This window comes from Passer domesticus, chromosome 3, assembly GCF_036417665.1.
Source record: "Passer domesticus isolate bPasDom1 chromosome 3, bPasDom1.hap1, whole genome shotgun sequence".
Lineage (NCBI taxonomy): Eukaryota > Metazoa > Chordata > Aves > Passeriformes > Passeridae > Passer > Passer domesticus.
This window is the reverse complement of record NC_087476.1, coordinates 18,145,878-18,172,498: the sequence shown is the minus strand read 5'-3', so window position 1 is coordinate 18,172,498 and position 26,621 is coordinate 18,145,878. Positions and strand designations below refer to the sequence as shown.

General features: G+C 34.4%; 1 long non-coding RNA gene across 1 annotated transcript; it reads right to left on the bottom strand.

The window, feature by feature from the left end:
- Positions 1-32: 32 nt before the first annotated feature.
- LOC135297934 (uncharacterized) lies at positions 33-26,271 on the bottom strand. Its single transcript, XR_010359872.1, has 7 exons — positions 26,138-26,271; positions 22,349-22,501; positions 16,885-17,152; positions 8,006-8,078; positions 3,654-3,783; positions 1,567-1,619; positions 33-942 (listed from the first exon to the last, which is right to left on the bottom strand). It is a non-coding gene; the product is annotated as an uncharacterized LOC135297934 (long non-coding RNA).
- Positions 26,272-26,621: the final 350 nt, after the last annotated feature.

The following is a 26,621-nucleotide window of genomic DNA, read 5'->3' as shown; positions in this document are numbered from 1 at the left end:
AATAATTGTGAAACAGGTCAGAAAGTCTGGACAAACAGAATAATGACAGAAGTGTGTCCACTTTGCACTCATATGCCACTCTGCCATTTTTTTCAGAGACACATACAAGATTAATTAATCTCCTGTACATTGCCTTTAAGAAGAAATTACAAACTGTATAGCAAGCAAAATCTTGTTTATTTACATAAATATAGTATCCGGTCATCCTGAAGAGGATCAAACAGGAAAGGTTTTTTGCTCTCAGTACTTTAATGCCTTTTGGATCTTGAGCCCTCTGCTGAAAGTTGTTTCCAGGTGTGAGCCATTGTAATTGTAGTTTAGGAAAGGCTGAGATTTCCCAAAAGGTTCTCATGACTTGTCACACAGAAACTTTATCTGGTGCACACAACATTTGTGTTTTCTCTGCTTGTATTGACATGGCTGCCTTTCTTTGCAGAGTATTTAGAGATCTAATTAGCAATGATCAAGAAAATGCTCAGTGTTTGTGTAATGGAATTAAACAGAGTTCAGCACTTGGAAATCCATCATGTAATTTAGATCCTCACATTCCTTTAAAGTGACCTTCATTTGTTGCAGTTCTTTTTAACACATGTACACCAAGTGAATCAAAAGTATGCATTAAAAATTTTCCCTTAACTTCAGTAAATATGGAGGATTAGAGTATAAAGAAATCTGCCGTATAGAAGAATGCAAGAATACTGTCAATGGCTCGTTGTCCTTTTCTACAGACATAACTAGGAGAGGAAAAAGGAATTTTTAACACTTTTTGTAAGAGTAGAGGTATGAAGCAATTTGGTATCACATTTCCTTGGCAAAACAGCACCCAGTGTCAGACAAGGGGGTTGATTGTTCATCTGTGTGTGAGGGAAGAACATTGAACAGTGACTTAGCTTCAGTGGATGGAGTCAGGGGTGAGTGGGTGTACCTCAAGTATGCAGCCAGCTGTGAGAAAAGAAACAGGTTATCTGTCTTCTGCTTTAGTGAAGCACAACAAAAAATTTGTGCTTGTCTGCTTTTTCTTATGATCACTTTTATGTAGTCATGGATCCAAACTGTTTCATATCTTAAAATAGACCCCAATGATCTTCTTTACCTAGAGTTGTACATCCTCATACTTCTCATGCTAGCATCTGAAAGCATTGGATGTTTCAAATTAAGCTCATACCTGTCAAAAATTTATAGAACAGGTGATTTTCCTCTGAATGAAACCAAACATACTCACTCCTCACACGCAAAACTGTAGTTTAACTAAGAGAACTAGACTGAATTAGACCAAACATATGAGAGATAAAGTTGGTAAACATGGTTTTGATGGCCATAGAAGAAAAAAAAAATTTAAAAAGTTGATTAAAACTTCCCAAGAAAATCAGAAATGCAGCCAAATCTGCGTGCATTTATAAGACAGCCATACATTTCAGTAACTTTTTCGTGCATCACTTCATCATTACAGGGACCCCATGTAATTTAAATTCATAACAGGAAACCACACATGGGAAAAGACATATACAGATACTTTAAAAAGGTTGTACAAAGAAGTAAAATTATATCAGTGAGTCCGTTACCTACATCTCTTATATAGCATCTTGTCCTCTCTTTGCTTCATGACTATTGGTTTAGTTCTGTTTTAAAGAATAACAACACAGAAAATTAGTTATGCTTGAATATCATCAGACATGCCTAAAGATATTGAAAATTAACCTTAGTTTCATAATAATTTTCAAAGCTCATTTAGTAGCCTTGTACAAAACATATATTAATATGCATGTTCTGGGACCCATCCAATTGAATATACCACTTAAGCTGCCTAGCAGACCCAGTTATTTGTCCAGGATAAAGAAATATCATTAAAATTACCTACAATTAGTTGAATTTTTTATGTTTGGTCATGATTTTAAACTCTTTAACTTCTTTCTCCTTTGTGTGATCTCATTTAATACATGGAAGACCTTTGAAGGAAACATGTCTGTTCAGGAAATATGATACTCAATTCTTCTCCGAATGTCATTAATAATCATGTCCTACTCTCAAACAAATGCTTTACGCTTTATACAAGTGTTCCTTCTGAACCAAGGGATGTATTCAATACAACTGAACATTTCAATGTACTGTGTTTTGTTTTGAGCCAGAGACCAGATTAATTAAGCTTTAGTTCTGAACTGTTTCCCAATAAGACAAAAGTACTACCAAACCCAATCTCCTGGAGAACTTTGAAATGTTAGAGGCAAAAGATATACTTACTCATGTTTGCTGCACAAGGCAATTTGAATTTGATTTCAAAAGAGTTAGATAGAGACAATATTAAACATTAGGCCATTATTAGGCATTATGTTTACTATTATCCATATAATATTATATTCAACTTTAATGTGTGGTAATACATTCTGTACTAATTACCTTTCTGCTCACTTTTACGACCCTTGTCAGAGTTTTATCTGGACATCTTGTAATCATTAATGGGCTTTTTCTTTACTTAGCAGCTGAAAGGTAGGGACATAATAGGCTCCAAAACAATAAGAATGGAGATAGGGAAGACCATGACTTATAAAGTTAAATAACTTCTGTCACACAGAAGTGAGCTACAATTTGAAATTATATATCTAGAGTATAAGCCTCTAGTCTAGTCACTAATTTATACTTCGTTTATTTATTGTTGATCACTTTATTATTAGTTTTATCATATTTTTGTATTGTTCAATTTATTATATTTTTGTATTCCATATATATTTTATATATATATATATATTTATTTATATATTATATATTTTATAAGTATTGTATTGTTTATATTTTATTTTATTGGTATATAATATTGTATTTTATTATATTTTTATAGTTTTATTGATTCACTTTGTTATTGTTTGCTTATTTGATCAAAAATTATTGAATGACAAGATTTATTCTTTTGTTTAGTGATTAGTTTCATTATTGCTTTTGGTGTACATTTTTCTCTTTTAAAAGCAGAAGATATATTTTACTAGATGTTTCAGTTGAAACCATAAGATAGTAATTGCCAGTATTTGCTTTGCATTCCTCAAACATCATTACTGCAATTTTCCCTAACATCTCCTTAGGCCTCCACAAGTTTTTCAAAATATTTTCTCGTAGTTTAATAAATTTATTTTTTAGTAATACCCTAAAAAGTATGGGATGAAAAGTGGACAGGTTTTCTTATGTGTATATGTTACATTTCCCAAAATACTTTCTTTTTTCACAAAAAACATTATATTTATTTTATTTTATTCATGCTAGAAGACTGGGTATAGATGAAGAAATACTAAATATTCATGTATTTTAACACCTTTCGAGAAAACAAGGTCACTAAAGAACAGATCTCAACAACTCTACCCAGTTTTGTCTTTCATAAAACTTGAATAACAATTAGTTAAAGAAGTCATTGAAGTCTACAGCACTCATTGGCTCCAAAAGACTTCTTAATACCATAGTGAAAATTAATCAAAATACTAAAACATGTTCTCCCTGAAGATGTGGTTCTTTTTCTCTTTCGGGAGAGCCTAGTATGCAATCACTATTTGAGGGCTAAATTCTGAAGGAAATAAGTTTCAAATAGACAAATGTGGGAGACAATGGAAGAAAAAAGATATAAATTTCCAGACATATTTTGGACAGTGGGGGAAATTCGCACCTCTACTCACTTTCTGGAAGATTCAACTGTGTCCTCCAAGCCTGATGAAGATTCTCCATGTTTTTTTTTCCATTCCAATTAGAAGCCCTCATGAAGTTTTCCATTCACATTTTACCAAGGACTTTGGAACCACTGGATATCTGGAAAAGCAATCTAAGAAAGTGTCAGCTTCAATCATAATGTGGCAAGGATCACTATCAACCACTGGCCTTGGGGAGCATATATGGACTTATAAATTCTAAAGTGGTCAAAATTCTTCAGACTCTAATTCAGTATTTTGAGCATGATATTCATCTTTGATGGAATGATAAGTGTCTCTTTTACTCATTTGGCTAAGATTCACGACTGTTGGTTAGACATACAGACAGATAATCTTAATTTATTTTTTTTTGGAGCTGTGTTCTTTCACATAATGACCCCTTTCATTTCATGTGCAGAAGATCAATTTGAGGTAAACTTTTGTCTTGCAAGTTAAGCTGCAAGCAAATTGTTTCGAATCACATATTAATCTTTCTCTGCTTTTTTTACCTTTTATATATCTATTTTCAAATTCTAACATAAGCTATCAGGTTGCATAAATTCAATAAATGAACAATGGAATTTTAGTTTTTAATGTGTTTCTTTCAAACTACAAAGTGTTAAAAGTTTAGACGCAGTTTAATTGAAGGAGTTAATTTTTGAAACAAGACATACCATAGAGGTGGTAGATTTTGCAGGCTGTATTGTCAATGCAAATCTATAAATGAAAATCAGATAATATCTTTAATTTTGTATTTTTATTTAACTATTGTGCTTGACTTTTGATGTGCACAAACTACTTGCACAACTATGTTACATTGGGTGTCTTCTTATCTCACCTATACTCTACCTATATCATGTAGCTCACCCAAATTTAATTGCATTATTGGGTAAAAAATACATAAGAAGGTAGCAGTCAAAAGAAAGACCCTCCAAACCACAAAGCTGTGATTTTAATCTTCCTGCAGTTGTTTAATTTTTCTGCTACTGCATTGTACTGTAGCTCATCTTGAGTATCTTGTCTTGCTAAATCTAGGTGCCTTCCCTAGTGAATTAATTCAAATTCAGGTAATAAAACTATTGAAAAGATTTTATTGAATTGGATCTCTAAGAGTAATATGTCATGTTTATGTACCAATATCTATGTAGAGTTATTTAGTCTCTAAATCTGAGAAGGTGTTTTTCTGACAGGAGAATTCTGACTGAAGAAACAGATTTACCCCAGGAGTTTAAAATAGGCTTTAAGTTTCATAGAAATAAAAGGCAGGAAAAAAGAATGAGAAAAAACATATTATAAAAATAGGCTTGAATAAGCCTGGTATTGCTGGTGAACATGTACAGACATGTTTTATTTGCTATTATAAGATTATCAAACCTTATGTTGGTCTCTAGTACTTTGCAGATAAATAAGTGTGATTTTTTTAATGCTTCTTTTTACTGCCAAATAAAATACTAGACTCATTGAATATGTTGAGTTGGCAGGATCTCACAAGAATCATCAAAGTCTAACTCCTTGCCCTGGACAGGACAGCCCCAAAATCACATGTGCCTGAGAGCATTGTCCAAACAGTTCCTGAGCTTTGTCAGGCTGGTGCTGTGACCACTTCTCTGGGGAGCTGTTCCAGTGCCCAGCCACCCTCTGGGGGAAGAATTTTCCCCTGATATCCAACCTACACCTCCCTTGACACAACTCCAGTCCTCCAGTTCTGTGTAGGTCACTTCTCAGTAGTATAAACACTGGGACTAAATCAAACAATATCTCACTGTGGGAAATTCTTTCAAACAAACAGATTAGAGGAGACCAAGGTATGTTATACAAACAGTGGTGACACTAGAGAGCTCATAGGTCATGAGATAAAGTTAAGATAAAATAGTACAGAAAAATCTCAGTGTCCTCAGCTCTTCCCCAGTTTAATCTTCACAACTGCTTCAGAAGGAAGGCAGGAATATAAATTTCAGTTACTGTAGTTTGAGACTTGTTCTGCAAGTCAGCCCTTCTGATCATATGTAATATCACTAAAAGTGCTATTTCTGTTCAAAGTGGTTTTGTTGGAAACTTTCTTGCCTATGTGACATACAGAGGCATAATTTTTCAAGCAGAAAAAGGTTCATTCTCCTGCTCAATCTTCATAGACAGGCATACAATTGTTTTAGTGAAGTCATAATTATTCCATGCTTTTCTATGTTTTAGTTAATTTAGAAATATATTTTAAATATAGTTCTGGGAGGAAAATTGTGACATTTCCTTTATGACCAAAAATTTATCTTTAACTTTTTCCTCATTACATCCAGTTATTGCCTTCCATCCAAATTACATACAGGTCACAGAAAATTCAATATAATTAGTTAAATAGAATACATTTTATTAACATTCTATTAGCAAAATTTAAAGTTGGAAAAAAAGGAACTAAATAAGGTTCTTTCCAAGAGGAAAGGTCAAAAATCTCTTGATATTTCACTAACCCAAGAAAAATATTCTGTTATGGAATCTACAAGCGAACAGTGATGTTCTGTATAATTATAACCTGCCTTTTGGTTAAGATGATTATTCTGATAAAGCTATAATTAAATTTTTATATTCTAGACAAAACTGTTTTAAAGAAAATAATCTTTATTCTTCAAACAATAGATTATTATGGGAGAGGATGCCAGATATTTTTTTCAAAAGAGATAGGAACAATATACTTGAAAAAAATAAGACAGTTTAAAGAAGATAATTTCAAAATATTTCATTACTCACAGCAAAATACAGCATTTTATTCTCCTTTTATCTTTTGTGGATTATTAATCTTTATTATTCTTATGTAACCTTAGTAACCTTCAAATTGTTAGTATCTGGTTTTTAGTCAACGGGTTCAAAGGGATGCTATCTACTGCTTTGTCTAAAATCAAGTGGTAAGGGGGTGAGAAATACTTTAAACCTAATGCATAAGACAAAAAAAACCCAACAAAACATACAAGTCATTTGGTTAAATTAGGGCTTTACAAAGGCTACTCCAAATTAGGCTGATTAGTGAAGGATTCAGAACTCTTCTGCCAGGTCTGAGACTGTAAAAGGTTTCCTAACCTGACCATATCTTTTTAAGGTCAATTATACAAAACAGGGCCCAGAATTTTTTAGCTGCGTGGAGCAAAGCAACCTCTAAGTAGCCAAAAATCTGCCCTCGAGACTTCTTATTAAAGAAACGTGCATTCTCTTCTGTTTGTCAGGATTTTGTTATAAAACAAATGGATTTGATTTACTTTTATCCAGTTTTATTGAAAATATTATTGATTTTTTTTTAGTAGACTTGTTTAGGGAGATTAAATATGAGCTATATGAGGAAACAAAATACATTTGTAACTCTATATGGTTTTCTTATCAAAATACATTTGTAACCCCTCTATATGGTTTTCTTATTTTATGCCCATATACTGCAGCTTCCTTGCTCACTCTGTTTCTGTCTCCCCATCTCCACCCTCTCACTGTGCCTTTAGTGGAAAATCATGTTAACTAAATCCTGTTAATCTGGTACTGGAATAAAAGTATGGTGAAAACTCAAGAGACTAATTCTGAACTGAATTTGATAGGAGTCTTGTAAGGATTTTTGAGAAGTTCATAAATATTTCCATCAATATTGTCAAATTTATGAGACTGTATTTTTACAGAACAGCCTTATTTTACATATTTCTTTATTTCCTTATGCACTTATTTAATTATTCTTCTCATTTGGGATAACAAAAAAGATAAATTGGCAGATGTTGCAAGAAGAAAACTTAATTTTCTTATGCTATATATGTTCCACTTTTCTAATAATTTTTTTTCACTTTTCTACTTTCTCTGATGCTAAGAAGTAAAAAAAAATAAATCATGTAAAGACCATTTTGTGATGTTTTGCTGCATTATTGCTTCATACATCAGTAAACTATTCAGAGCCAAGTTTATTTACCTTTCCCACCACTGGTTAGAGAGCTCAAGGTTTTAGTAAGTCTCTGACTGTACAGTAAAGCTTAATTGAATGCTAACACTGCATTCGCTTTCCCTACTCACCACCAGTTAAATATTAGAGGCTTAGAAAACATATTTAAAGCAAAGATAAGAACTAGGCAAAGGTAACTGCATAACAGCTCCCTCAGAGTCATAGTATTTGTCAGTTAACACAGGGTGATCATGCTGCTACATCCTGTACAGAAAATTTTGACATTTCAGAAATTTCTAAAAACAAGGGAAGAAAGATCCCATGACTTAGGACATTGTTCCTTCTTTTAACTATTTAGTGGAATGTGAGATCAATGCAACGTAAATATTTTACTGAGATTGTTTCATATATAAGTTCATTATTCCTTTCCATCTTTAGTTCTCACATTTTTCCTGGGGGAAAAGGTGTTGACAGATTTGGCACTGAAGTTCCTTGAGATCTTGTAACATGTTGTTGGACTGTGAAAAAAATTTGAAGGACTGGTTAATGTAGTGACATGAGAATAGAAATTCAAGTTTCATTCTCTTCTCTGATTTCAAGTCCTTCTGCAAGATTTCCTCTCAAAATATGAGTGAGAGCTCATATTTTCTGAGAAAACAAATACAGTGTGGCTGTCACTGGTCAGTCACTATCACAGAGTGCTCTCTCTTCTGCCAGAGTAATTCCTTTGCACACAGAATGAGGGTGGGGAGGTGGAGCAAAAACCCAAATGACATGATATTTGCTAATGCTAGGTAGTCATGTAATTTATGCACAGACAAATGGATTACAAAGTTATTGGGACAGACAAGGTATCAAAATTAGTACTCTGATTCTGAGTCCTTGAAAAAGTACTATATTATCCATTGAACACTATATTATCCATTCTTCTTATAGATGGCCAGTTAGCAAGGTGTCTTTTAATACATTTTCCTTTTTCTTTAAATGTAACTTCAATTAATTCATTGAGTTAACTTCTCAATAAAACAGACTTCTAAATGTAGGAAAAAAATTTAAAATTTTTATCACGCACATTCAAAAACTTAATTTGCCCACAGGTAAGAAGTCATAACAAGTCAACCATCACAGTGACTTGCTCATTTAGCTATAGGGAAATTAAATAATTTCTAGGTACTAAAGAAGCTGTTTCTCCCATTCAAACATACACATCCATGCATGTTCAGGTCTATCAAAACTAATGTTAATATTATTATACTTGACATACCATGCATTCTGAAGTTTTATTGGTTTCCTCTGTCTGACCCTCAAAGAGAGGTGAGGAAATTTATAGCCATGGTAAGACAGATTCAAAAGAAACTACTGTGAGCAGTCAGCTTTGTTTGTGTACAGCAAGTAAGAATATGTCTTTAATATTCTGGGCACTAATTTCTACTTGAATAAAATGAAACCTCGAGAAACAGCATGTAAATCATTCATGAATAGAGCTTTTATTTTCTTTTAACTTGTAGCTATTTACTGTAAATAAGGAAGGATAATCTCTCATGTAATGTGATCTTTGCCTAATTGTAATATAAAATGAGTATCTTTCAGCATATTCTGTAAAAAAAAAATTGAACCAAACTAAAATATCCCTCAGAGCAAATTTCTTGAAATTAAACATGGCTTAAGTGGATATTTAGTTCTTACAATACAGATGATCTGGAAGAAAAAAATAGTACTGATTTTTTTTTTCTTGGTGCTGAAAAATTTACTAGTTAATGATAAATACTAAAGACAGGTAAATTACACAGTTTGGATTAATAAATCAGATCAGAATTTAGTAAAAAATGCTTGATGCAATGCTTCTCACAAAGCTAAATTTGATTTAGACTCTGTTTGGGAAAAGTTCTTTAATATAAAATGGTACTAAATGTTCAAGTATGTATAGTGTTAACATTGCCTCACATAAGCTGCTTGATGCAGCCTAAAAGACTCTTGAAATAAGTTCTTTGGGATGTCTTGGGAGATAGAAAGGGATATCAGGTAGGATTTAAGAGAGAATATCACTGCTTTACACATAAGGTTGAAAAATTGAGGTGGATCCTAAAGGAGCTATAAGAGCAGTTCAGAGTCTAATAAAGCAACTCGGGTCTTAAGATCATAGACATCCTATTTGTCAAAATAAACATTAAAGCTAATATCAAATCCATAGATGACATGTGAACAGCCATCAGATTTTTGTGCAGAAATATAATTACCCCAAGAGGTGGGTTGAATTCACAACTTTAAAAAGTAATCATAACTGAGTATATCTATGGAAGATGTAGTATAGTTCAAATAGAAATTAGAGATCTAATGCAGAGATCTTCAGGGGTTCCTCACAGGCCTGTTTGTACAGGAAGTCAAGCCAATCATATGGGTTCCTTGGACTTTGAAGAAGATGCATAAGGACCAAAAATACCAGTTAACTTCAGCAAGTGATCCCTAGAACAATATTGTAGCTAACAATTATTCTAAGAGGCATGTAGTTTCTTGCTTCCAAGTCAAAAAGAACAAATACTCAGTTCATACCCTTTTGGCACAGGCAGCTACTTGGGCTTTGCTCCCTAAGGATTTTGGAAGCATTATTAAGATGTTAGAGCTATGACTGTCTAAAAGAAACCAGGTAACTCTTGCCCACTGAGGGTCATCACAGAACTGAGAAGTTTCCTTTTATTTTGTAGAAATTTCATTTATAAATACACAGTTAACTTTGAAATTCTCAGTCAGAGATTGCATGTATTTCTTTAATTATATTGTAAATTAAGGGATAGAATAATCTAAAAATAATCTTGGGTTCATCCCAGCAGGTAAAACTCTTTGCTGTTTCAGTTCAGTATCTGCATCTAGATTTAGAATAGAATAGGAAAGCAGAACTGGGGTTTTAGAAAAAAAAAACTGTGCAGAATTTATTCAATTATGTAAATATATGAAATGGTAGAGGGTGGTGGTTATAAAGCTGAGCTCCTGTGGGTATCTGAGTTGCAGCTGCAGTTCCATACTAAGGTGTTGAGGATTATTTGCTTTTGCACTGAGGGGGTTCCTGATTGCCCCAAAACCCTGAACAACTTTTTTGGTGTTAGACACAAGCTAGGAAAATGAGATACAAGAAGCCCACTTCATAATTTAAATTAATCAAGGCTCACTATCTCATCCTCAGGACAGGCGTCACAGTGTGACTCATACCCAGAAAATTAAATTATTCTTGCTCAAAGGAAAAAAAACATAGATATCCTCAGTCATATTGATTGCTGGGAACAGTTACTGTGTTGTGTTGTGTTGCCAGACCCTTTCCAGGAAGAAAGGATGAAGAGTCAGGCAGTGTGCTAACACTAGACAATATGAATGATTGTGACAGTGACTAAGCCTGTGTCCCGTCTCTGTCTCAGACAGAAACAGCCAGACTGTAGAGACCTGGTCCCAGCCTTCTCACAGAGTGTGCTAAAAAATATGTCTGTGACACATCTGCATGGCCATTTAGAGACTGTTCTGTGACTCCCCAGGAACAGCTCTTTGCATAGATATCTCTGTTCCCAGTCCAGGCATGTCTATAGTGAAGGAAGTCTGTGGACCAGAGCTGTGAGGAGCACAAAGTGAATTTCAGCCTGGGTGGCTCCTGAGATCTGTCACTTGATCAGGATCTAGCTTTGTCTTGTTGCAGGGAACAAGCTGTTGTTACAGAAGGTAGAGAAGTACTGAATATGTGAACAAATCCACAGCTTTTTGAGAATGATGAAATGTATAGAAGGGCACAGTCCTACAAGGCAGTTCTGAGAAGAAAAAAATGGACTGCAAATTGAACATGAACCATTGAAACAGACTAGAGGCAAGATTGGCAAAACTAAGTGAACTTTCAGTTCACCCAAACTTGAATAAACCCCTCAATTCTTTTTTTAGCAACCATGAATATCTCAGGTTGATATTCTGCCTGCTCAGCACTCTATGGCATGTGGTTAAGAGGCTTTTTATGCCCTAAAACCATTACCCAGGAAGTGCAACCCAAGTAATCATACTGCATGAGTGTCATAAGAAAATTAGCACATACCAATGATGTCATCACTCTTCATGTCATCTCTTAGTGGTTAGAAGCTCATTTACCCTGTTATGTATTTGATAAGGTTTTTAAAATCTGCAATATATTTACTAAATATATTTTATATTTAAAAAAATATAATAAAGCTAAAATAAGCTATCTGGAATTTGTTTTCATTTCTCTATAAAATCAATCAGAAATATTTTTGTTAGCTCACTTTTGTCTATAAGAGGCTGAGCTGCTTTTAAACAGAAGATTGGTTTGGTAATTTCTTGGAATGTTGTTTTATGGACTGTTGTGACTATATGGTCAGTTTCTTTATATTAACAACATACTAAAATATTAATGCAAAATCTTTGGGGGATGCTTCAGGGTTTTTTATTATTTTTCTTTTTAAAAATAATGAAATTTGGTACTTGCATTGCACTAAATATTTCAAACTTTTTTTTCTACGCATTTACATATGTGTAATGTAATATATAAGAATACTAGTTATAGCTTGTTGGACTGTTAAAGTTATGTGCATAATAAGCTCAGCTTTAAAGCACCAGGCATGTAGATAGGGAAGATTGTGCACCCAGTCTTGAAAGAGTGCAGCCAAAATTTTTGGGTTGTCCTTTTTTTTCTGAACATTCTGTGTGATTACTCACAGCCACACCACAGGTATAAAACCTGGGTGTGTGAACACGGGTTATTAGGAATGTGTAAGAGAAAGGCTTTGATAAGGAGGAGAGACCCTGAATGTCAATCCAATAGGTGTAATAGCAGATGTACAATGTTTCACTTATCTCCATGGTACAGTCCAACTAGATCTGGCAAAGAAAGGCATAGGCAAATGTTATTTTTTGTCCAGGATTTAGCTGCTACTGTCATGGAAAAAGAAAAGACCAAAGAGAGGAGGAGAACCAGCAGAAACACCACTTCTGTTTGCTGTTTCTGCTGTCAGAGGTGAGGACAAAGGAGAGCCATACTGCTGCCTTGGTTCAGTGCAGCACTTTCCATTCTCCAAATTTCCTGCAGTTTCAACACCCTCTTGGTGCTCCCAGCAACAAAATCTCCTAGGCTTCCCAGGATATACCAAACACAAAGTAGGCAGTAAAATCTCATCCATTTTGCTATCCTCTTAGCAAGGATGGTTGTCCTTTTGTTTAGGGAGTCAAGCAATACCAAATATCTTCCTTTCTTGCAGTAACAATAACCTAATCACACACTGTTTTTTCAGATACTAGGGAATCATGAAATCAAGCTACTAAAAGCAAGAAACATTGGAAGGCCTTGGTTTCTGTTTGAAGCTTAATTTTCTTCCCTTCCTATTGTCTGCAGAAACATTAAAGTACCAGGTGCAGGTTCTACCACACCACAAGTAGTTTATTGAAACACCTCTTGGACTGTTAGAGAAAACCAGTGACAATAGCTCTGCTTTTCCTCCCTCTTGGTTAGCAGCCTATTTGGTGGCTGACTGAGTACCTGTGGCTCCACAGTTTGTGGAAGCCACTTCCTTTTCTCTTGACTGTTTTACCAAAGGGAAAACAGAAGGAAGAAAAATAGCAAAGAAAGAATTAACACATGGTAAAGGTAAGTTTTCCCTCTGGGCTCAATGTGGAAAAAATATATTTACAATCTGTTGTTTCTGTTCATAAGAATTTTGCTATTATTTTTTGTCTTTTGTGTGTTGTCCTTGAAAATACAGCAGAACATGCAGCTGGAGATGTGGCTCCAGTCAGTGTTATACATTGTCTGCGAGGACATAAAAGTCAGGATATTTGCTTATCAGCAGTGACATCACTAATTATTGCATCTTTTGTTGCCCCAGTTCCATCAGTAGAAGCCAAGATTTTGCCTGTGTTAACAAAATATTCAGTATTTTATGTTTGATAAACTTTAAGTTTGATGAATTTGAGTCTCTTTGAAGTTCAATGATTTTCATAAAGGCAATTCTTTTCTTTCAAGATGGAAATAACTAATACATAGTAATTAGGTAATTTTTTTAAGGAGTATGGGAAAATAAACCTTATTAATGATTAACATTTTCTAATAGACAAACTAATTTTATTTGGTAAAACTCGTTTTTGGACACAAAAGTCTTTCTGAAATTCTAGGTTTATGTGTCATCATTCTCGGCCTAGAAATATGAAAGATATTGAACTCATAAAAAAATTGACATGATAAAACGTAACATGTTCATATAAAAACCACAGGCATTTTTATAAAGAGATATTTACACATTTTTCCCCTGCAGGTATACCATGAGGAAGTAATGTAACCCACTGATTCTTAAACTTATTTTTAGATTTTTACCTTCCACTCTTTCTTTTATGTTGAACTTCTTGTCCTATAAGGCAGTGTTAAGGCTACTAGGACACTTTAATTCTGTGTTTCTTACTGATACATGTTTGGATGCTTTTGTGTGCAGTTAAGCTTAGTTTTCTTATTTCAAATGGCTTTTCATAACTGTTGCAATGCTACTGCGAATTTACTCTTAAAGCTAAGAATATAGAATCATAATTTTAATTCCAATTGTTTAATTATGTCCTTATATGTAAAAAACCACCATAAAATGCCTGAACAAGAGTCCCTGAGACAAAGTCATCATGCCAAATTTCAAATAAACTTAAAGCTTAAAGTAATGACTTCAAAAAAGTTGAATTCCTAGTTCTCATGAAACTTATTCCATGCCACAAGTTTAATGCTGAGAATGGAAGATAAGATTATATTTTTTCACAAAAACAAAAAAGTCTGAATTCCCAATTGAATGCAAAAGAAATTCACTTTTACCTAAGGAAACATGAATAGACAGAAAACAGCCTTATACGTTTTAAATTTCTTGCCCATTCTCTACCTGGTGCTCTGCTTTAATTGATCTACATTCCCAATGCTTTTGTCAAAGGATCAGTAAACTGCACCTTCAGCAATCAGCAATCTATTCAGACTAAGAAAGTTTATGATTGTTTTAAAATACTGCACAGACTAAGTATTTCCCATTAAGTGAAAGGCTATTTTCCCTTTCTGTGTAAATCTATGACTATTGACCATCTCATAAAGGCTTCTACCATATTAAATACAGCCATGACAGTGCACCAACTGAGCAATCCATTATTTTGTAACACCAATATAGGCTCTGGGGACGAATTTATTGAACTTTAAAAGAGAATGTAATCAACAATCCATTTCATCTGGCTGCATAACACCCTTCTACCAATCACCAAGCAAAGTCGTCCTGTTTCACTTATCCTGTCCCATTCAATGAACTGTAAGCACATCTTTGCCTAATGATAAGGGCACTGGGGGCCATATATAATTCAGAGGCTTCTTGAAATGCATCAGCCAACTGTCCTGATATGTTAATCCACTCACTGGAGGCTTTCATTTGATCTCTAATATAAGTCCATGTTTGTAAGCTTCAGCATCATTATCATTATTGTAAAAGAAGACAAATATGAAGTGGCAGCAGCACTGGTACTAATGATACCTGAGAACTGGTCTTGCAGACTATGCAAGCTAGTTTGTACAGTTCCCAAGTACAAAAGAAATTAATAAACTTTTGCATAACATTTCAAAACTATACTCTATTAAGCTTTTCTTTAACTTAGTTATCTACATTTAAGAAATATATGTCTTGTTACTAGAAATTCAGGTAACCTTGAGAAAACAGCTCTCTCCCAGTAGGTAATGTTCAGTCATTTCACACAACAGAGAAACAGAAAGCAGAATATATTTGCAGAAAATTTAATTTAATTATAAGCTACTGTCTGGTCTACCAAATTAAATATTCTTCAATATCTTTTGCACATACAAATAGGAAAGAATGAGAAATTATTCTTGCAAAAAATTTAGGTCAATCAATTTTTTACAGACTTTTTCTTAGGCTAGCCAAGAGCTTAGTCACTAATGAAACCAGTAAACAGACTATCATGTTTGTAAAATAAATTGAAAGCCTCAAATGTGAGTTAAATTAAATCTATCTGTTCATATTCAGTGATCAGTACAAACTTTTCCAAAATGTTGTATGGTGTATTAAAGCAGAACATAATTAGCTAGAAATATTGCTTTTGTCTCCAACCCAGACTCAAATTCTGTGATTTATTTAGTCCAGCTTGTGTTACCCATCCATCAGAACTTTCTTTGGCTTCCTGGTAGATGCAGGAGATCTGAAGTTTGCTGATCAGAACAGTTGCAGACTTGAGAGCTCAGATGCATTATCATTGTAAAAGGAGGAATAGGCATAAAGGTCCTTTAAACTCTGTGCCAGTCCAGCCTAGTTTTAGTTGTAAAGGTGTTGCTTTACCTACGATCCTCACAAAGTCAATTCTCTCAAAAGAGCTTAAAATTGTACAGGCTGACAGCGGAACCCCTTCCCAAGGTCATATGCTTCCATGGATTAGGTGCATTACTATTCCTTGACATCCTCTGTGCAAAGCAATGGGACAGCCGGTGCAAGCCTTCAACAAATTTCAGGCTAATTAAGCTCAAGATTTTAGGGATGATGGCATTATTGATGCAGGACAAAGAAAACACCTTTTTTTTTTTTTTTTTTCTTTTGCTGCTAGGTGACTTTTAAAAAATCTCCATAAAGAATATAAAACCTTGATTGCAACCAGGACTAAATTTGTGCTTGCAGAATGTTTTGGGGATATGTGTAACATAATGGTAAAGTTGTTTTGCCTTGGAAAAGTCTGTTTATATGTAGTTGCTTTTCAGAACTTCAGTGTAGAACAAGACTCATTAAAATTTGTTATAAGTTAAAATAAGCAGGTAGAATGATTCATAAGGCTATAAGATATAAATTTCAATTTTGATTTAAATGATTGATTATTCAATGGCCAACTGAAATTGCCTTCAGATTGTGTCTTTAAAGTGTCCGGCATGTGTTGGAGCAAAATGCGCAGTGAGATTCTTCCACTGGCAGCAGTGAAGCACAATCTCTTCTCTAGCTGCCAGCAGAGGATGCAAGTTGGAGAACTTGGAGGCCTGGAGAGTGAGGAGGGGGAAAGGAAAAAAGGGCAAAGGAGCACTTACGGTGAAACCAGGCCAAGACTTCATCTGCCCTTTCCTGGGAAGTAGTTTTCCTCTCTGAGCTGGCCCTGAGGGACAAATCCAATGCAAATAAAATATAAATGCTCAGTTTGCGGTTATGTGCAGGCCCTGAGGAATGCCAAAAGACAGATGAAAGAAGGAAGGGATAGCATGATAGCAGTGTTTGAGCCTTCTGGCTGAGATCCACAGATGGGAATGTGGACTTTCCAGTAAACTAGTGCAGAAAATCTACAGCTTACCTGAGCTGATCCATCTGTAAATGAACATCTGCCTGCGCTGAGGACTAAAAATAGCTGGTTGTCATGCTAACTTTACTGCTTCTTTACTGATCTCGTGCTGCTGGCTACTGAATCTTAAATGTCTTAATCATGCATGCTAGGCCAGGAGCAGCCTGTTGAATTTTGGGCACAGAATTCCCAATCCCCTTCACATTTAGCTTTTGGATCAAGAGGTGTGTTGAAAGGACATTTCCTAATGATGTCAAAGAATCAGAACATCCTTTCTTGTCTACAGAAAAAATAAACAAAGAGATAAATTATTTCTTGAATCAGAGCCCACAGCTCTATGGCTAGTTATTAAATTCTGTGAGAAAAAGTCATTAATGATAAACAGATAAATTCAAACTCCTTATTGATCCAGTTCTAGGATAGGTATCTCTTTCTTGTGAATTTAATGGAACTTGGATTAGACTGGGAACAGATACTCATCTGCTCAGGCAGCAAAAAAAAAGGGTCTGATCTCCATTCATAGCTACCAAACAACTTAATTTTAAGACATTGAGGATCACATGAAAATTATTCCTGTATGTCCTAGGTACTTTTGAAGCACATTTGAAGAGAAAATTGTAATCTGCTACCAGTCATTCCACTGCAGCAAAAGTAGGCTAACTTCATCAAGTATGTTATTTGCTGTGAATTGTTCACTCGGCAATGTTACCATGGTTACAGCTGTGTTACTTATCCTCACATCATTATAATTATTTTCTGTAGTCATTATCCCTACACTGAAAACAGTATTTTATTTTTTTCTGATCATGCCATCTGCAACATGAATAAGAAACAAGGTTCACAAGATCATAAATATTGATACTGTATGCAGTGTGGCTTTGGCACTGACATTAATGTTCCTCTGCATAAGGGCAGCATGGCACTCGTATAAAGCACCTGATCAGCCTTATTTGGCTGCTATTGATTTCCCTACTGGTGTCACTGCATAAAGTAATTAATGAAGGCATCATAAAATAATATCAACTCTTGTATTACCATATTTGCAGTGTACCTTATCATTATTGGAAAACATTTGTTTAGATATAATTAAAGCCAACTGTATTAGGATAAATATATCTCATAAGAATATTAATGAGATAAAAACCAAACCAAAACAAAACAAATGTTTATACTAAAATTTTTTTGGCCTTTTCAGTTAGTTTCACTTTCCTATTATTCTTTTTCCTGATTGTTTGTTAATATAATGACCTCTCAGAGGTTGATAAATTAGCTTATTCTTCAATAACAAATAACTGGTAACCCAGAGATTTTGCATTTCATTGGAAGACAAACAAACCAAATGTTGAATGTACATCTTCTCAAGTGAAAAGCTTTTTTTTCTCCCTGGGAGAAAAAAAAAAAAGGAAGTCAGGATTCACCTGTATAATCAGGATTCATCTGTATAATTCACATTATACAGATATCTGACCTGAGACAATAAAAGTCCTAATGCAAAATGCAATAAGATGCTGAAATCACTCCTGAAATTGCTAGAAATGTTTTAAGTGTTGCATATTTTGTAATCTCATTGAGCAGTTTTCATCCACTATATGGATATCTAAGTTAGGATCTCCCTTAATTCTTTTAACTACTTACATTTAATCAACTGAATTCAATGTTAAATATCTAGATTGCTTAGATTGTCTTTATTGGCAGTGGAGGAGAAGAGTCATATTTGGATATGTATTTATATGTCCTAAAGTAGATGTTTGAAAAGTGTAAGTTTAACTGCATGCCAGAAATATCTATCTCCATCAAATACAAAAATACAAATACAAATACAGCAAATAAAAAAAAAAGATATAAATGCCTGAAGTAAAAGGAGACTAATTCTACCTATAAAATCTTCCTGTTCATAATGAAGGTGCTATTCAATCTCCTTTTTGTAATTTGCCTTAGCTCAGTCAGAGCTTTGGAATCACTATTGCATTGTTTATGTCATGTGCTTTTAATTGATAGGCCATCAACACTTACAGTCCATGTCTGTCTTTTTTATTTACTCAATCTCCCAAATTTGCAAAGATATTAATCTACTACAATTAACCCAGAGGAAATTTGATGTCTATGTAGTGAGCCCATGCTACTTCTTACTTCTGAAATTTTGATTTACTAAAAAGTTTCAGTGTTATATACAGTATTCAAAAACACAGTCACACAAATACAGTATGGATAAGTCTTATAGATAAGACTCTAAAACTGCTATTACAGCAAACTTCAAAAGCCCTCTCTTTGACAAGATTTACACTGACCTTATTTTCCTGAAGTAGGTCCAGGAGCACAAAATGAGGGATTTGGGAAAAGAATTACAACAGCAGTAATGTGCCTCAAACGTCTTCACATTAATACCTTAACCTTTGGGTGGACACAGTTTGCTAGTTGTGTTTTCTAATAGTGTACAGGAATAAGAGAGGGATCTAAGGAGACAGGTGAATTTTGCTGAACATAATGCTTCACTGTCAGTTCAGAAAAAAAACACGCAAGGCTGAAGATGACTCAAGAAAACTACAGTTTTAGGCATTCATTTAAGGTTACAAAAAAACCCCATTTTTTTCCCCAAATATTATTCCTATCCTGAACTAGAAGTGCCTTCATTCTATCTACAACTCTGACTGAGTTTCAAACAGATGCTTTACTTTGAGGAATCTGGAGTAGAAGCCAGATATGCTCAGAAAACAAAAATGAATAGAACATTCAGGTTCACTCTGCCTGCCATTTCCTACTCTGTAGAAAAAAAAATAAAGCAGTCTGGGAAGAAGAAATCTGTAATATATTGGTATGTCTGTCAATAATTTCTTCTGCATGTGTGCACCAGACCTTTAGTTTCTTGTAGGCCACTAGAAACAGACTAATATAGTTTCATTTTTGAGAGTCTGTAGAGCCAACTCAGTTATCAGTCATGACATTCCATGGACTGCTTGTTTTCCTTTCCTCAGGAGTCCTCAAACATGGATTTTAGTCATTATAAAGGGATATTTATGTGTACTGTAGCTGTGAACAGTTGTCCTCTAAAATGTTCAGAAACACAGGTGGTGCCAAGGATTTATCTTTAACTTGTGTACATTTCATTGGAATATAAATAAGCAGGTCAAGGTACGAGATTTCTGGATGAGGCGACAGCCTCAATCACCAGCAGTCCCTCAAGTGGGATCTTCAGTGCATACAGGTGCCTATTTCACTTGCTGCAGACACTGTCATTATTCTTGATATTCACATAGATCCATAATCTACTCTTTCATTTCCATACCTTTCTCATGCTAGAATGAAATGCAGCTGTGGTAACTTCTGTTCTGAAAATTAAAGCAATCTCCTCTCTATGTGTTTCCATTGAAGAGCAGAGGATGGGAGAGACTGGTTGATGTTTGACAAAGCCAAGAATATTTGCCCTTTGTTTTCATTGTTTTCGAGTATAATTTGAGAAGCCACAGTCTAATATAAGATTCTAAAGCCATGGTAACTTCTAGGTCTCCAAAATAAAACAATGTTCAGATTAACTATAATTCAGATATCCTAGGTGTTCACCCTCTCTTCCAAGAGTAATGGCCAGTATGATTCTGTATGTGAATATTTACATGGGAGTTCCATACCTTCCTTTCTATACCTTTTTTAGCTTTCAAGTGCTAACATATTATTTCTACACTTCTATCTACTTTAAATTGCATTTGGCACTTGCCAGGGAGGTAATGTGCACTCACAGTAATGGTCTTTGGTCATCATTTGTGGAAACCTTAGGTCTCTGTTGTTTAGGCAAATTAAACACCATCAAGACATGCCTCTAGATACGGGAACTCTCTCATTAAAATTGTTCAATTATTTAATTGGTTCAACCATTAAATTGTTAAATTATTTAAAAGGTTTTGGCATGAGTCAGTTAGCACTCTCCAAATACATATCAAGCACTGTTTTGGAATTAACTAAATCTGGAGACCCTTCTCAAAAGTAGTTTATCTGGTCATTCTTTGTTGGGGGCTAACAAAAAGCTCAGTGATAGAGGTTAAGATTGTGTGTCTCTTGTAAACGGATAAACTCCCTCATCTGCAAAATTATCTGTTGTAGCAAGTAAATTGTAAATTTTCTTTTTTAATGTTTTCACATAGTATATTTATATATATTAATTATTTTTCTCAGAATTCAACAATTAAATCCACTTTTAGAACATGTACCTGTTATTACAATACAGCATATTCATTTAAAAATACAAGAAGCTGTGGCAACAACTAGTAATTAAAGTTCTATTTGTATTAAGATTCTTACTTAGGAAGATAGATATATAAGATACACCATAGAAAGGGACATAAATGTGGTAGAACATATTTTAATAAATTGTGAAGTAATATTACTGGAAATTTTCTTCCAACAACTGCCCAGTTGTGGCAACAGCATATGTTTCAAGTTTAAGCATAATGCAATCATTATTTTAAAAGTACTGGGTAGGTTCTTGATTACTTCTTGCTTTTGAAGAAGGGTTTTATCATAGGCTCTGAAACAGCAAGTGAAAGTATTTCTGGAGTTACTTTGTGTAATTATTGAATCATTTGCAAGAACATGTAATTACTCTGCAGTACATCATTTTTAATAGGTAGTGTCTTTCTTTCACTTGCCAGAGGTCTGACTCTGTATTCCTGAAATTAAAAGATGATTTGCCAGTGTCCTTTGTGTCATTGGATCAGAACATAATACACCAATTCTTTTTCTAAATATGTCTTTTGGATAAGTGTATTTCTGCTAAGTTTATTTCAATAATTCATGGTAACTAGATAAAAGCAGATGTAAAATGAAATTTAAATGTAGAAGTAAATGTAAAATCAAAAATAAAAATAAAATGTTCAGCAAAACTTTTAAACTTCCTGATTTTGCCTTGGTAGTTTCTAACTAATTTTTTTTTTCCTGTCATTACTCTTGTATACATTACATTATTTAGACAGTACTCATGTTTTCTGTGCAGGAAAATAAACAAAGGAACATTGTCATTTATTGAAATCAGATATCTTTGGCTCAGGACAACACTCTATATTATTACTTTGCTACTGGGTGTCCTAGAGAAGTAGGTAATTTATGTACTTTTTCCATTTAACCATGTGCAGAGCTGGTTTTGTGAAGTCACAGAGTCTTATTTGGAATGAAGGGATATTGTTTTGGGATCTTTCAGTAAGTGATGATGTCATGGGACTGTTCAGACACTTGCTAGTGTCTGACAGAGGAGTTGGGACACCTTCCACCAGATCAGGTTGCTTAGAGCCATCCATCCTGGCCTTGAATATTTTCAAGGGTGCAGCATCCACAGCTTGTATTTTTCTTGTATTTTGTTTCAGAGAAAATATCTTTGCCATCAGAAGAGCAGAATCATTATTGTTCTTTAAGTTTTGGTGCTGCCTTACTTATCTACAATATGTATGCACCCAAATTAGAACAGCTAGAAGAACTTGCCCCTTCTTCTTACCTTTGTGGAAAACACTGGTACAGAGAAAGGCAGAAACATCTACTTAAAATCTCAACATCCTGGGAAATTCTCTGAATTCCTCTCAATCCACAACAGCTGTTGAAGTCGTAATTTGTTTGGTTCAGATATTTTGAGGTTCAGGTAGACCATTGTCTGTTTCAAGGAATGAGAACCATGCTTAATTGTATACATTCACTTCTCAGTGTAAGATTCTGCATCAGGAGTTTCAGGATACAGGCCTTCCTGGAAAATTTGCATTTCTCAGAATGGCATTAACCAGTGCTGAAATATTAATATTCAGATCTTATAGGCTGCTCAGACACAGCTCTAATATCCCTCTTTACTTATAGTATGAGCACTGAAGCTGCAAAAGCTAGGACCCATAACCATTACCCACAGCCATGTCACTTTCTCAATGAAATGTGGAGGGGTGAAGGGGGAAATCATATTTTTTTATGAGCAAATTTATATTGTGTGTCAGGAAGGTATTATAAGAAAGTGATGAATAATTGGCATAATTTGTATCTTCTGTAGCAAGGGAACTTCTGGACACTGCTGTAAATGAGATAATTTGTCATTGTAGTAAGTCTGTCCCATATAAACACTACTGTTAAGAATGCTGACACTGGTTGGCTGAAGGGAATAAGATTTTCAATGAAATCAAACATAAATTTTATTGAAGAAAATGTCATTGCAAATATAATTATTTTGTTCTTTTAACGGTGGATTTCTTTTAATGAAGTTTCTAGATCTTTAAAACTGTGCTGAGTTTAACCTTGTATATACTTAATTATGCAAAAGATTTACCTTGCTGTCCAGAACGGTGCAGCACTCAGGTGAGTGTTAGTAGGATTTTCATATTTGCACCAAGTGAGAATACACCTCTTAATTAAAAGGTGAATTCAGCATTGGTATTTGAAAGGTGTAATGTGTACCATTTATTTCTTTCACCATGATTAACCAAAAAAAAAAAAGTTCAGAAAAAAAGAACAAAGACTGACAAAAATCTTCCATCTCTGCAGGGTCACTTTTAGGTGATTTAATTATCAGTGGTTTAATTTTTAATTACATCTTCCACATCAGGAAACCAATCTATCACAATAAAAGAAGGAAGAAAAACCTGTATATGAATGGATTTAAAAGTTTCAAGTATACCTTCCCTTTCAGTGGTCCTGTCCATATAAAACTCTTTTAACCACGTTTTTCACTACTGCAAATAAGTTAAAACATCGGAGAAGCAGAACAAAACTCTCTTTTGAGAGGCAACAGAGAAAAATCTATTGGTAATGGCATTTTTGTAGATTTATTTCTACTCACTGCAAATGGAATGTAGCTATCTATTACGGTCAGATCCTGTTTTAGTTTTGATAGTGGGACAGCTCCTTTGACATCAGCTGAAATAGGTAGTGCTTTTAAATGCACGGGTAGTGCTACAGAGCTGCTTCTGCTTAGTCCCCTGTGCTAATGCAGCATCAGAGCCATTTATATGGTGAAAAGAAGCTTACTGGAGAATTGGTGCCAAACAAAGACAAATGACACTGCTGCATAATGTGAAAATGCATGAACTTCTGAATAGCTTTTAAATTGGTACAGAGAGCATGAAGCTTCTGATGTCTCACATCCATTTACTCTATTTCCTGGACTTTTTGAGTTACTGACTGAAGGGCATGGATAAGAGGTGGATATTGTTCTGTGGAGCCCTTCTAAAACAGTTATTTTTTAAGGTAACATAAATTAGACTCATTAATAACTGTGTTGTCTGTAACGCTTGTGAAGGTCCTTATATCAAAGTCTTAGTGTATCTGTGAACTCAATTAAACAAAAGGACTAACATCTGTTTTGTGTTTGCTGTTTTGTCTTCTCCTTGTTTGAAAATGAGCAGCATGGTGTGTTTGAGTTTGAAAGACATCCAGAGAAACAATAGGTTGGCCAGCAGAATTGAGAAATCAGAGCACAGAGTGAGTGCATCATGAGGGGAAGGTCACAAAGTGGTCCTTACTTCCCCTTGGAGACAATTCTGCAATGTTACACCAAGGTCACATAAGTCTGCACCAATACCTTTTCTAATAAAGAATTTTTTTAATGTCAAATGAACAAAGTGGTTTTGTTTTTTCTTTTTTTTACTGCTCTTAAATCAGTGTTTTGGTCCCCTACGTATGAGGACCAACTGAGATCTTGGCAACAGGGCTATACCACTTCTAGAAATTTTTTCTACAAGTGTATTTTCTCAGATGCTGAGATTTGCTCATGTGACCATGGTCAGAGGACACATATTGTCAGTTCAACACTGGCTGGAGTTTGGTATCTGCCAAAGACCACAAGCTTTACTTTAGCTGAAAGTGATAGAAGTGAGTGATGAACAATAGATCACTGCTTCCTGGTGGTAACAACAGTGATTGAGGGAAGAAAAATTGCTCAAGGGTTGTCCCAGAGACTTTAACATCAGTTAAAATGGAGGAATAATCATGGACTGTAGATTAGCCTGACAATTTGGAGATATATTCTTCCCTCTGCAAATGATGATAAGCATGGCTTCTGACTTTGAAACTATTTTCTCTGTCATTAACATGGTTCAAGCCTTTAAAAAAAATTCTTAGTCAAATGATCCTTTCAAAAAAGTGATTTGCTGATAGCATCCATCTTCTGTAGTGAAAGATAAGTGATGATAATAAACAGATGTAAATAAAAGCAGCTACCTGAGCAAACTTTTGAACAGTGAAAAATTAACTGATATTTGCTGTTTTATGGCAGAATAGCAGATATGATGACAATAAGACTTAGTGGAGATGTTCTGTTACTTAGAGAATAAACTATTCATTCTGCTGTCTTCAACTGGATTGACTATATTGATTTCATTCTTTCATTTAAGTTTATTTTTATCAAAATTTCCTCAAGCTACTTGACTATCTGTAGAGTGATATGTAAAAAGTCATCTAATTCTGTAAAAAAAATTTAAATACATGGCAATTTCCATCTAAATTTACCTACCTGAAGATCTATACCTGCTTACGTACCTTGCTGGAGCACATGGCTGGCAAGTACCAACTATTGATATGGAATATCAACTACTTGTGGAGAATATAGGAATTGTTATACAGAATTAAGGTATTCCCCAAAACAATTATAACACATTATATAGTTTATGTAATCATGACTGCTTTCCTATTCCCAGAGCATGAAACCCTTAATCTGTCAGTTTTCATAATTGGTTGTGAATATATTAATTTTAATTTTCTTCTTTGAAAATTAAGCGTTTTTAGTTTGTACTAATACCAAGACACAAGAGTGGTGCGTGTTATATAGGACAGGGACTAGAGGGTGCTTCTTGCTCTGCACATAACACTTGGAAGAAAGCGTTGGGAATGAGATTAGATGGTCTTCAGGTGACACTGGTGCTTTGGGGTTGAGCTTAGCCAATGAGTAGTGATCTTACATATGTGCAGCAGTACAAGAAACCAACAGTGTTCTGTAAGGTCAGATGAAGGCCAGAAGAGAGCACATTCTGAGCTGCAATGACTAGAGAGTGAACAAAAAAATACCTGTTGAGCAAGCTAAGGTTGTCTTTTTCTTAGCAGTCATAGCAGAATCACTACTGCCCCACAGCTTTGATTTACAGCAGACATTTCTTAGATTTCCCTTTTGTTCAAATAAACCCAAATATTTTTACCTTTTTTTCTCCTAACATCACAACAGAAAACATGGACTAGGTGCATGTTAAGCTCCTTGGCAACCATGGACACACAGAAGTGTGTGCATGTTGGCTGAGCCACCAGTGATGTCAAAACTTACAGAGCATTTCAGGTCTTGAAGATCACACATATAATGTCTTTTAAATATCTCCGAGCATCCAGCTGGAATTCAAATTGGTATCTTGGGGTGAAGCTTATAATTTTCTGTTTAACAGTGTTCTGTGAATACATCTGAGAGATAGAATAAAATTAGAGAATATTAATCAAGATGTAATCACTCTTTTTTAATGTATAGGAAAACTGAAAAGTAATATTCAGTGAATTTATGTGCACAAAATTAACATTTCTAATAAGACTTAATTGATAAAGTACTGAGAACACACTGCAGAATATTTTGCTTATTATTCACAGAGTTCCATTTCATATTGCATAGAGGGCAAGACAAGTTGTAAATAACTTCTACTTTGTAATGAAAACTCTCTGTTTAAAATATGAAAGTAGTCCCTCCCATTTAATGAAGCATATTCCTTTAAATAAAGTAACACTTGAATTACATTTCTTTAAATAAAATATAAATAAAACTA